The sequence below is a fragment of the Mus musculus genome, chromosome 10 (assembly GCF_000001635.26).
Source record: "Mus musculus strain C57BL/6J chromosome 10, GRCm38.p6 C57BL/6J".
Lineage (NCBI taxonomy): Eukaryota > Metazoa > Chordata > Mammalia > Rodentia > Muridae > Mus > Mus musculus.
In genome coordinates this window covers 59,798,878-59,812,330 of record NC_000076.6, presented here as the reverse complement: position 1 = coordinate 59,812,330, position 13,453 = coordinate 59,798,878, and the positions used below count along the sequence as shown (strand labels likewise).

Sequence of the window (13,453 nt, the reverse complement as noted above, 5' to 3'; positions counted from 1 at the left end):
TTGTGTATATCAGGCTGGCCTCAAATTCACAGAGATCTGCCTGCCTCTTCCTCCTGAGTGCTGGGATTGAATGCAGCGTGCTACCACACTAGGCTAATCCTATCTTTCTTAATTGTGGCCATCGAGAAAGTCATTACATAGGCTGTGAGCTCATTCTCATTAGCTGTTATGGAAAAAGTTAATATTTTTCAGTAAAGTCAATGTCCTGTTGGAAAGTGCCAACTCTTTAGAACAGGACTGGACAGTTAGAAAGGAAAGCCCAGTACACAGAGGCTAGAACTGGGACTGAGCAGGCTGAGAACAGACTGGGAAACACAAGGAAGATCAGGAGTGTGCACCTCGGAAACATGCGTTCACTGAAGCTATGACGTCTACGAAGGGAGAAGACACAGCCAACGGCAGGTGAAAGGCACAGCATCTATAGGGCCAGAGCATCATCAGTATCATCGGCCTTCAGGAAGAAAGGTGTGGTCCCTTAGGCCTGAGATCCCAGTACAAAAGAAGCTGAGGCAGGAGGATCCTTAGTTGAACAGCTTGGGCTGTGTACTGAGACCCTGTCTCATGATATACCCCTAGAAGAAGGAGGAGGAGGAAGGAAGGATGAGAAGGAGGCAGAGGAAGAAGAAGGTGAGGATAGCAACAGTATTTCCCTAAGAATAGGAAGACAGTCTAATCTTTTCATCTCCCTTTATTTTTGAGACAGGGCCTTCTGCAGCCCCAGGTTGTCTCTCAAGCACCTCTGCCTGACCTTCAGTTCACACGCTGCTGGGCCGCTGGGACCAAGGCGTCCCGCATGCCAGACAAGCGCTCTACCACCGAGCCACATCCTCAGATGCTACTGACTCCTTATGAGGACAACTCTGAAAAGACCCAGGAAAAAATAAGAATAAAAATAAAAAAGAACATGTAGGATGTCTGTCTGTCTGTGTTAGTCCTCTAATTCAACCTAGTCCAGCTGTCCACTGATTGGCCAGTCAAGCTCTTCACAGGACCAAGGAAAAAACTGAGAAGGTAGGTCATGTTAGTGGTTTTTTGTCTAGGCTCCACCCCACAGTTACCTGGCAACAGCCAGGTGTGCCTGACTCACTATAAAGGGGCTGGTCGTGCCCTCCTCTCTCTTGCCTTCTTGCTCCCTCTCTGTCCTCTTGCCCCTCCCCCCCCATCTCTACCTGTTCTCTTCCCCCTCTTCCATGTGCTCATGGCCTGCCTCTACTTTACTTCTGTGTTCTCTTCTCTGCCTCTACGACCCTCTCAATCCCCCTCCCTATGCCCTGAATAAACTCTATTCTGTACTATATTGTCATATGGCTGGTCCCTCAGGGGGAAGGGATGCCTCAGCATGGGCCCACTGAGGCACCCCCTTCCCCCACACCTGACTATACACCCACCAACCATATTCCTTTTCTCCTTATCTTTTTATAAACACAACAGGTCATGTGAGAAGTCACCAGCTAATGAAGGTTCTCTTAACTATTATCTTTGTCTGCTGGGCACTTGAAAGTCTTTGAAGTGTGTGTATGGTCCACAGAGGTTTGTGATCATAGGGGCTGCTTCCCACAGACCTTCCCTGCTTTGAAGTGATTATTTTTAGTTTTTCTAGTTGCTTTTAAAAAGCTTCTTTTTGAGTAAACATGATTTAAAAAAACCAAAACAAAACAAGCTGGCTTCAGTGAAGAAGACATTCTGAAGCCCTGGAGATGATGGTGGCCCTGAGATGAACCCCAGGAGATGATGGTGGCCCTGAGATGAACCCCAGGAGATGACGGTGGCCCTGAGATGGGGAAGGGCTGCAAGTGGGGGAGAGAGACCGGGTTCTGATTCTATGAGGCCACCAGTCCTGGTTTTCTGTCAGTCTCTTCCCCATGTGCTTCTTGGATTGGCACAGAAGACACAGCAGGGAGTTACCCTGGAGCTGTGGTTTTTATTGCTGTAGACAATTGCCAGAAGGAGCCAGCTGTCCCTCTTCCCAATGTGGAGAAAGTCTGATCTGTCATTGTAATAAAGGCAAGGGGAGGCAGGGCTTCCACAGGCCCATGCCTGTAGACAAATCCTTGTCGACAGCTGAGGGAGAACAGAGAAGATGCTAGAAAGGGAGCCTGCCTGTGGGTGTGTCCATCCTGCACCTGTGGGTGTGTCCATTCTGCACCTGTGGGTGTGTCCATCCTGCACTTGTGGGTGTGTCCATCATGCACCCATGGGTGTGTGTGTCCGTCCTGCACCAGGCTCTGGTCCACACCTGATGAGATGCTGCTCCTTAATACTCTTCTCAGAGCATGTGTGTACAGTTCATGTCTGCTGTGCCAGGCACCTGGGCAACAATGGCTAGTCTGAGACTCTCTCAAAGGTTCCTGTTTGTAGACAAGCTTTTAACAGTTACATGGTTCTACAGCAGAGTGACATGAGGGACATGGACATCATGCTTTCGAAGTGTGAAACAAACATGTGACCCTTCTTGGGGTGGGAGAGCAGTGGAGCAGGACTGCCCTCTATGAGGAAGTAGAGTTGGAGTTCGGCTGACAGAAAGAATAAGGTAAAGAGGGAAGAGGAAGGCAGGGCAGAGGGAGGGGAGGGCAGTCCAGGCAACCAACAGCAGAAGGCCTTTAGGTGGAAGACTGATGGTACCAGGTGAATCAGAAGGAGGCAGAGGTTAAGTTACACAGCACCTCAAGGCATGGATGCAGTGTTTGAGAGCAACGGTGGCTATGGGGAGACAAGGCAGCTGAAGTGGACCACGTGGAAGAGGTGAAGCTAAGACAAGGCAGATGGAGCTGGAGGTGTGCTCCTGACTGTGACTCTAGGAACAGCCCTGTCTGCTTCATGCGCATTTCTCAGTGTGTGACTCTGACAACGTGAAAGACTAAATCTGCTTCATATTCTGTTAATTCTAAACCTTTCCTAAAGGGACGTCGGGTAATTCTGCATTTTTCCCCCTCAAAGATTTTTCTTTTGCTGGTTCTAGAAGAATGCCCTTGTGTATGGAATAACACTTCCTCTGATCCTAAGGTCTTTCAGTGTCTTCTTGGGGTCTTATTAGACTACTGCTGTGTCAATATGAAGGGCCAGTTCAAGGCAACTAGGGCAGTGGTGACTTCTGAAGCCACACCCACGATCTTCTGACTCTCTCCAGGGATCTGGTCTGTAGAGCTGGCAGAGACACCCAGGACGGAGACCATAGTCAGTCATTCCTCGCTTCACTACAGTCCTAACATCTGCCTTTCTGCGCTGGCTGTCACACAGCTGGAAGGCAGTAATGGGCCTTGTCACCTCAGTGGCCTGCATTACCTGAGGAGACTGGCACTGGTTTTTTAGTTTGGAGGCAGAAAGGATGCTAATGAGTACATTCCACCAGGACCTGCAGATTAAATACACTAAAATCAAGTCACCGTGGCAACAGGAGGACAAGCTGCTTGGTTTCTGTCATGTATTACCAGCTAATGATGGCACATGGAGACAGGTGGTTCAAGTGTTTAAAGCTATTGGTACCCAGGGTTCAGCACACACTTACTACAGCTCAGCAGTAGCCATATAACTTGTACTCTGCTTTCAGCTGTGGCCCCGACTCCAGTAACACATGGGCCCGAGGACCACAAGCCAGGGCTGGAAGGGGAGCCTTTTTGGGTGGTGTAGCAAGGACTCGAAGGCTTTGTCCCATCATTCCAGACTGAATTTAGGTTTATTATGCTGAGCAGGCTCCTGGGCCCAGCTGACAGTGCATATGTAAAATCTGGTTAGCTTTGGCCAGTTAATGACTGCACATTCAGATAAATGGATGCACACACTCACCTCATCAAGCAATTCCATAGTTTATTATTTCTCTGGCTTAAACTGAATGTAAAACCACTCTCACGTCACACCTGTGGTTACACAGAGGAGGAAAATCAAAGAGATGGCTCCCTCAGGTATCCTAACTGTCAAGGCTGTAAAGCTATTTATTAGAAGTGAGCTACGCAGGCACATCAGATCTATATATACGCCACGAGATTCTCTCAGACAAACTTGAAGTTAATCTTGGAGAGATTTCGCTACCTTTCTTGGTAGAGAAGAGAAAGCTAGAAGCCACTCGTGTGATCTTTGAAATAAGCAGAGGATGAGATCAGTAGCTGACAAGAAAAGCCGCAGTATTACCACTCCAGATTCAGATTTAAAATCTAGCCTCAATGTTAGGGATACAGTGACAAAACCGATGTTGGTGTACAATTCCTGGTGGGCATTTGCTTCCAACTTCTTGGGTTGGTATCCCAGATGCCTAAGGGCCTCCATTAGATGACTAACTAGATTATACAAGAGTAAAACCAAATAGCTAACTTCTTTTTTTTTTTTTAAAGTTAAAAATTCCTTAATTTTTTATTCCTGGTACCACTACCACAATTTACAGGGCAATATACCTGATGTAATGAAAAGAAAAAGAAAAAGACAAAGCTACAACAGATAAAAGACCTCAGGAATGTACATCTAATTGACACTACATTGCATTAATCAATAGTTGCACTTTTTGCAAACTGTGGCTATGACAGTCCTGAACAAGAAGGGTTTCCTGTTTAAGCTGCAGTAACTTTTCTGACTATGGATCATCATTCCTTCTGTGGCAGATTTTTACAGTTCCTCTAATGCATTTGGGACGACTGTCTCAAAGTAACCTGCAGCTTTCCTGACAACTCCTCGCTCTCTCTCCTGCTAAGAACTGTAGCCGTTTCTGTTTTATTTTAAAACCTTCTGCTACCATATCCACCACTTCCACCTCCAGATCCATAGCCACCACCATAGGGACTGCCTGAGCTTCTTCCACCAAAACTGCCCCCCTTCATGGGTCCATAATTTGATTGTTGCTGTCCACTATAATTTCCAAAGTCATTATAGTTTCCACCACCACCATAGTCACCTCCACCAAAATTTCGTCCTTCATTGTAACCATCATAGCCTCCTCCTCCACCACCATATCCACCACCCTGGTTTCCATATCCTGGTCCACCACCTCCATAACCTCCTCTACTACTGTAACCAGGACTACCACCATAGTTGCCACCATCACCTCCAAATCCATTATATCCACCATCACCACCTCCATAACTACCTCTGCTGCCACCACCTCCACCACCATAGCCACCTCTTCCACCAAAGTTTCCTCCACGACCAAAGTTTCCTCCACCACCTCCCAAGTTTCCTCCACGACCCATAAAGCTGCCAGATCCACCTCCACGACCTCTCTGGGATCCAGCAGACTGCATCTCTTGCTTAGAAAGGGCCTTTTTCACTTCACAATTATGCCCATTAATAGTGTGGTATTTCTGAACAACAATTTTATCAACTGTGTCATGATCATCAAAAGTTACAAAAGCAAATCCTCTCTTTTTCCCACTCTGCCTGTCTTCCATAACCTCTATGGTTTCAATCTTGCCATACTTTTCAAAGTAGTCTCTCAGGTTATATTCTTCTGTATCCTCTTTAATACCACCAACAAAAATTTTCTTCACCGTTAAATGGGCGCCAGGCTTTACAGAATCCTCTCTAGAAACAGCTCTCTTTGGTTCCACCACACGCCCATCAACCTGGTGTGGCCGAGCACACATTGCAGCATCCACCTCTTCAACACGAGAGTAGGTCACGAAACCAAAGCCTCTGGAACGTTTTGTTTGGGGATCTCTCATTACCACACAGTCTGTAAGTGTGCCCCATTTCTCAAAATGTTCTCTTAAGCTATCATCTGTGGTTTCAAAGCTCAGACCACCAATAAACAGCTTCCTCAGCTGCTCTGGTTCCTTTGGATCATGGCCCTCCATTTTGAGACCGGACTCGCCTCTTCCAACTCGAGTTCAATATCCAAATAGCTAACTTCTAACTTAAAAACTGACATTCACTACACCAAAGAAATAATTCAGACATCTGAGCGGACTGTCCCTAAATGATATACTATATTGTTGGTGTTGTTACTTTTTTTTTTGGTAAGTTTTTTAAAACTTTTTGTATCATATCCCATACATTATCAGAGTATAATTCCTCAAACATGGAGTTAAAAGGAACCTATTGGGTTTTAAATGCATTATCAAGGCGGCAAGGTAGGAGTTTCCCAAACTGGCTATAAAATACTACAGAAAAAAAACCCTACAATTGTAAAGTAATCTTAATATATTCCTCAAATTGACAGAACAAATTACAAATATGGGAGAGAGATGGCTCAGCAGTTAAGAGCACTGACTGCTCTTTCAGACGTCCTGAGTTCAATTCCCAGCAACCACATGGTGGCTCACAACCATCTGTAATGGAATCTGATGCTCTCTTCTGGTGTGTCTGAAAACAGCTACACTGTACTCATATAAATAATAAATAAATTTAAAAAATTACAAGTATGGAGATTTCCACATACTATTGCTTTGATTGTTGTGATGGTTTATATATGCTTGGCCCAGGAAGTGGCACTATTTGGAGGTATGGCCTTGTTGGAGTAGGTGTATCACTGTGGGTGTGGCTTTAAGACTCTCATTCTAGCTGCCTGGAAGCTAGTATTCTGCTAGCAGCCTTCACATGAAGATGTAGAACTCTCAGCTCCTCCTGCGCCATGCCTGCCTGGATGCTGCCATGCTCCCACCTTGATGATAACGGACTGAACCTCTGAACCTATAAGCCAGCCCTAATTAAGTGTTGTCCTCATAAGAGTTGCCTTGGTCATGGTATCTGCTCACAGCAGTAAAACACTAACTAAGACAATTGTGAAAGGACATTTGTTTTCAATGCCTGAAGCATGTGTTGTAATGGTGGCCACAAACCATGGTGTGGTACAACAGGGGTTTGCTTGGTCTCTACAAGTCTCTAATCCTAGCAGAAGTGGGGAGACTCAATACCGAGATTTAGAGGCAGTATTCTTAGTGGAGCCAAAGCTGTGTAGGGAGACGTTGTTCTTGAAGAAGGAAGGGGTCAGGCCTGAAGCATAAGCACACGGGCAGTCTGGACCATATGCACGCACCGCTGGGCTTCTCACCACAGAGGGGAGCAATGATGGTGGTTATCCTACAGAGCAGCATCTGTCCTCCAGGAGAGAAGGAACACCTCTCTACTCACTACATTCAAAGTGAGTGAGACGTGGGGGAGGGCTGAGGTGCTCCTGAGCATCTAAGAGAAAATCACCAGGAAGGAAGAGAAACTACTGGGAAGAGTAGGGGTGGGGCCAAGTGCATAGGACAGCAGTACTGGAAGCAACATGCTGCTGGAACTGTCTGGTCTTGGCTCAGCCTTCCTCAGGCCAACCTTGTACCCTGGGAAGGTGGTAAAAGATATAAAGATGGCCTCCAACATTCTGCTTCTAATACTCACAAGCTTGGGTAGTCCTCTCCTGCAATGGACCAGGGTCAGCCTGAGCTCTGTGAGAGGCCATTGCCACATCCTGAGAATTTATGGAGGTCCACAGAGAGGGGAAACAAAGCCTTCTGCTTACAGCTGTGTGAGCAAGCTTGCAAGAGGAGCCTGGGGCTCAGTCAAGCCTCAGGTACACTACCTCTGGATCCCCTTCTGTCCCTTGGAGATTCTGTGATATATGTGCTGTTTTAGGCAGGGAGAACAATCGATTCTGATCTTCCAGCACAATGAACTCACCATAGCTCATTAATTTTCTAGCTGATGTATGCGCCAAGTCACTGACTTCGGATTAATTAGGGTAATTTCTCATACAATAACAGTTGGCTAATACGCAGCCCCAGTGCTTTGACTTTGGAGGTAAGTAAGGTGTTAGAAGCCATTTCATTTCCTGTGTGGGAAATGAGTCTATGCGGGGCTGTCTACTAGTGGGGACACCAGAGGCAGAGCTGGTGTCCCAGTAACATGGACATTGCCTTGGATAATAACAGGTGTTAAATGAATATATATACACTTTTCATGTGTGTGTGCAGGTATACATGTGCGAATGTGCATATGGAAGCCATAGGACAACCTTGAGTGACTTTATTTAGGAGGTGCCATCTACCTTGCTTTTTGAGGCATGGTCTCTCAATTGGCCTGGAGCTTGCCAATAAACTTGGCTGGCTGGGCAGTGTGCTCCAAGGGTCTGCCTGGCTCCGTCTTCCTAGTTACAAGCATGTGCTCACCATGCCTGACTTCTTTACTTGGGGTGTGGGGGGGAGGGGGATATATCACACATGGGTCCTCAGGGTTATAAAGCCAGCTCTCTCCTGACCGACCCTTCCCACCTGCCCGATAGTAGCTGACTCACTCTAACCAGTATTTTGAGTATGAGAGTCAGAAGGTGAAAGGGACCACAGATATCAGAGCCACCGTTCTACAGGTAAGGTAATTCAGCAGGCAATACCAGCAGGACACTTCAAGAATGTCTCTTTGCTCCCTCACCCCCACTGCCATGGTGGTACTGGGAATCCAATTCAATGTCTCATACGTACTAGTCAAGGGCTCTACCACTGAATTATAGTCTCAACCCTCTCTGCCAGTGTTAACAGCACAGGAAAGCCATTAAACCAACTTCAATTTCTGCACTGAAGGTAGACGAGGATGTCATCATGTTAAGCAGTGATGACAGCAATTTTGTATCAATAATTCTATATGATGCCCAGTAAAGAGGAAGTGAGTATAGTGATCCTGTAACTATGGAAACTACATCACTTTCCACACTGTACTTATTTAAAATTTTTTATTTAAATATATGGGTATTTTTTCTGCATGTATGTCTGTGCATCATGTGCATACCTATGGAGGCAGAAAGTGTGTCAGAACCTCTGAGGTTGGAGTTACAGATGCGTGTGAGCCACCGGTGGGAGCTGGGAACTGAACCTGGGTCCTCTGTAAGAGCAGCCAGTGCTCTTATTTAGTGAGCTATCTTTCCAGCCCCTATTTCTTTATATTAGAACTAGGGTCTCACTGTGTTGCTGAGGTTGCCTTGAACTCCTGGGCTCACAAAATTTGGACTCAGCCTCCTGAGTAGCTGGAGTACTCAGGACTGAGTAGCTGAAGTACAGGAACACACACTGCTCCTTAATCTTGGATATCACGCATCACAATGTACCTGCATGGAAATCTAAAAACATTATAACTCGCTGACTGGTACTCTCCAGAGCAATGAATTCCATATATCTCATTTACCCTTTTAGTTGAATATACTGAAAATCACTGACAACGTATTATGTTGAGGTTGATTTCTGGCATCTCTGTAAATGTGAAGAGGAGCTAAGAGCTGTCAACTTGGAGAAGTCAAGAGAAGGAAAGAGGAGTCTGGAGACTGTGACTCTGTGTCCCACGCCAAAGCGTCAACTTCTTCTCAGAGCCATAGAATCCCAGAGTAAAAAAAACCTTAGAAATCATCTAGGGCATTAAAAAATGGTATCAACATACTGGTGGTAAAGTGGGCAATTTTCTGGCTGTCTTCCAAAATTTAAAAGCTGCACAGCTGCAACGACTAGGAACGGACAGGAATGCTAGGAAGTCCAGGCCACCAGTTCTTCCCTTATTTCCGCTTTTAGTAATGGAAGACCTGAAGGTCACACTAGCAGGCTATGGTAGGCACTCTGTGGAGCAGAGAGAAGTCAGCTTCTGCCAACACAGAAATAGCTATGAGAGGATGAACAAACTGGTAGACGCAGAGAATGTGGAATGGAGGCTGGACACCGTGTTAGGGGTTCCACGCCTGCCTGAAAAGCCAGCATTACTTCCATTCTGTACAGCAAACTAAGGCTCTTATCTTAGTCAGGGTTCCCAGTGCTGGGAGAAAACACTGTGGTTAAAGGCAACTCAGGGAAGAAAGGGCTTATTTTACTTTAGTTTACTATCACAATCCACAATCGGGGAAGTCAGGGCAGGAACTCAAACAGGGCAGAAACCTGGACCAGGTTCTAAGGTAGAGGCCATGGAGGAGTGCTGCTTGCTGGCTGCTCAGTCTGCTTTCTTACAGCTCCCAGGACTACAGTGAGCTGCACCCCCATCATCACCCCCATCACCACCCCCAGTCATTAATCAAGAAATTGCATCACAGCTCAATTTGGTGGGGGCATTTTCTCAATTAAGGCTCCCTCTTCCCAAATTAGTCTAACCTGTGCCAAGATGACATAAAACTAGATTGCACAGTTTCCAATGTTCTAGAGGTAAAGTTAAAATCTAAACCCATCAAAAAAATACAAAAATCACTTTTGTATACCAGTTATTCTAATAGATAGTTCTATTTCTATTCAAACACTTATCTTGTGCCTATTCTATGCTGAACATGGTCTAGGGGATAAAAAGGTGAACAAGTCAGACAGTTCGCTGCCTGATGAAACAGTGGACAGGGACTGGGGAGAGACCAGTGTTAAATAGGTGGTCCATGCCTGTCTTAGGCATTTGGGAGACCAGCACATGAGCACCACCACAAGTTTAAGAAGAACTTAGGCTACACAGTGATACCTTGTCTCAAAAGCCACAAATGCTGGGGTTACAGAGTTGGTTCAGTGGTTAAGAGCACCAGTTGTTCTTCCCAGAGACTTGGGTTCAATTCCCAGCACCCACAGGAGAGCTTGCAAATGTCTGTAACTCCAGCTCCAGGTCACCTGATTTCTTCTTCTTCTGCCCCTAAAGGCACGTGTGTATAGCCACAGGCAAAACACCCATACGCAAACTAACAACCCCCACCCTTTGTAGCCGAGCTCCTGGATAGGCTCCGGGAGAGGAGAAAACTGGCAGTGTTTAGTTGGGTACCCTGTGCTGAGTTTACCAGGATCCAACAGAAGGTGCCAAACCCACGGTCACATAGATGGCCCCTGGTTAACCTTGCTGGCTCACAAAACAGAGCGAAGAAATGTGAATGCTCAACAAAGATTTGTGGTTAGGGATGGTGAGGAAGGTGGGAGTTGAGCCAGGTCAGCCTGTAGTGTGCACACTGTGAACTTGTAAAAACAATCAAATAACCTGCTCCCCCCTCTCCCCCTAGGAGTGGACAAATGGATAGATGAGCAGAGAGGCCAAGGAAGGCTGCTCTAAGCACGGGACACTGAAGCTGAGACCATTTCCCATGTTGCCTCTTCACAGCTGCGCCCCACCTCTTGCATTGAGATCTCCCAGTGGACACAAGGGTGCTCACACAGAGACCCGCCCTTCTCTGGCTCATCTTCTCCAATCTGCACATAAGAATTTCTGTCCCTGGCGCTCTCTTTGTTCTTCTGGTACATTCAGCATCCTCATGTGTGTTCCCTGCGCCCACAGATGCCATACACTGGTGGTCCTCTGGCTAAGCCTCCAACTGTATCGCTACAGTTGCTATCACTAAGACTGCAGCTGGAGCCAAACACTGTGGCACATCCCTCCAACTGTATCGCTACAGTTGCTATCACTAAGACTGCAGCTGGAGCCAAACACTGTGGCACATCCCTGTGATCTCAGCCCTCGAGAGGCTACCATGGGTTGTCCAAGATAGAACGTGGCACTTGTCTACGAAGCCAGCTGTCCTCTCTTCTGTGTCACTGCGTGGCATCACCGAACCTCTCCTCTCCTGGGTGTCAATTCTAGAAACACCTTTTACTTAAAGGCTCTTCCTCCTTTGCTCATCTATACAGTACAGGTAGATAGATCTTTCTAGAGATCCAGATCCCTTCACACTGCTTCCCCTTTAAGCCACAGTGAGCTTTCTGACCCACACAGCGGGAAGGGGGTGCCCAGAGCCCCACTCAGCATACACGGCCCTTCACGGCTGGCCGCTGTCTCTGCTTTATTCTCTGAAATACGCCATCTTCTCTTCCTCCCACCTTTGAAGCTGCTCCTTTTCTTGTGGTGTATTTTTCTTTCTTCTGTTTTCACAAATCTTTTCCCCTCTCTGAAAAACGACTGAAGTAGTGTATATTTCATTAGCCTAAGCTTTAATAAGAAAAGACATTCGTGCCCTGTAGGGTAGGCTGTCAGGAAGCAAACAGGAGAGTGTGGGCGTGGATGGAGAAGACATTCACGAGGAAAGTAATGAGAAACGGGAGGGGCTTGAGGCACATCCACTGCTATGCTGAACTCAGAAGATGACACGATCCTCTCACAAGGCATTTGCTCGGAGCATCAGGTCATCAGGCGGGGCACAATGCATTATTTATCCATGAGTAACCGCAAAGCTGGCTCTGGCTCCTAAGACACCGTCTAGACTCCAGAGACTCCAGGGACAGACTAGAGGTTATAGCTTGCTGTTTTTTCTTCTAAGCACTTCCTTTTGAGCTCTAAAGACCCTAATTCTGCATCTGCAGCTATGCACTGCTATGAAAGAGAGGGAGAGGGAGAGGGAGAGGGAGAGGGAGAGGGAGAGGGAGAGGGAGAGGGAGAGGGAGAGGGAGAGGGAGAGGGAGAGGGAGAGGGAGAGGGAGACGGAGACGGAGAGGGAGAGGGAGCGCGTGTTCACATACCCTAAACATTTTGTTTAAGCTTCTTCATGCTTCAATCTTCAGTTTTACTTGAGAAAGGATGTATAGCTCATGCTGGCCTCAAAGTAGTGGCTGCCCCTGTTAGCCTCCTGACTGCTCTCCGGACTGTGCCCATAGAGCTTCCTCACTTGAGGGCTGATCAGGAGGCAGCCAAACAAAGTCTGTGTCTCTAGGCCCAGCTGTAGGGTCTTAGGGAAACCTACAGATTTCTCTTCATTGATCTTGCCCACTAATTTTCTTTGTGTCTGTCTGTCTGTCTGTCTGTCTGCACACCCCTCTTGTATTTCTACAGAGCCAGCCTTGAAGGTACAGAACATCACCCATTCAAGCATGTTCTGGGACAGACTTGATGAGGATGGCCCATCTCCCCAGAGTTCTTCCTGGCGACAGTCCCAGGGCTACCCCTCCCCCAACTCTTCTCATGGCTCCACGCCTGGGTAAACAGCAGATAAAGGCAAGTCAGTCTCTCCTGCAGTCAGAACGCACCTCAGAGTCAAGAGTGACACAGAAAATGCCCCTGAGCAGACTCCTGTCCTCTTACCTCACAGACTGATTGACGTGACTCGTACCAGACACTCATCGCTTCCACTAGGGATTCCGTGCGACACCATGAAAACACTGTCTGGTGTTGAGCATGGTGATGCATGCTGATAATCTCAGCACTTGGGAGCCCAATGCTAAATTACCAGATTTAGACTAAGGATGGCTGCGTAGTGGGACCCGGCCTCAAAATAAACAAATAAAATTCTGGTTCATTCATCTTGCCTTGAGAAGCTTAGAGCAATGTTTTATTTCTTTTTGTATCTTCATCATTGAGTACAGATCCTGCACTACTTCAAGGTGGATTGCCAGGGACACAATCTCTGGCCCACCCGCCATGTGTGTGAACCCATGGCAAGCTATTCAACCTCTTTCTGCCTCAATTGCCATGCCTAAAAAACATATATGTGAGTACACTGTGCTCAGACACACTAGTGGAGGGCTTCAGATCCCATTACAGATGGTTGTGAGCCACCATGTGGTTGCTGGGAACTGAACTCAGGACCTCTGGAAGAACAGCCAGTGTTCTTAACCACTGAGCCATCTCTCTAGCC

General features: G+C 46.9%; 1 protein-coding gene, 1 long non-coding RNA gene and 1 pseudogene across 5 annotated transcripts in view; 1 reads left to right on the top strand and 2 right to left on the bottom strand.

The window, feature by feature from the left end:
* The window catches only part of Micu1 (mitochondrial calcium uptake 1), a 161,572-nt gene that overhangs the window by 51,804 nt on the left and 96,315 nt on the right, over positions 1 to 13,453 (bottom strand). The gene's annotated exons all lie outside the window — the stretch shown is intronic.
* On the bottom strand, positions 4,588 to 5,917 carry Gm7399 (predicted gene 7399; annotated as a pseudogene).
* Positions 12,077 to 13,129, top strand: Gm17059 (predicted gene 17059). Its single transcript, NR_155871.1, has 2 exons — positions 12,077 to 12,114; positions 12,652 to 13,129. It is a non-coding gene; the product is annotated as a predicted gene 17059 (long non-coding RNA).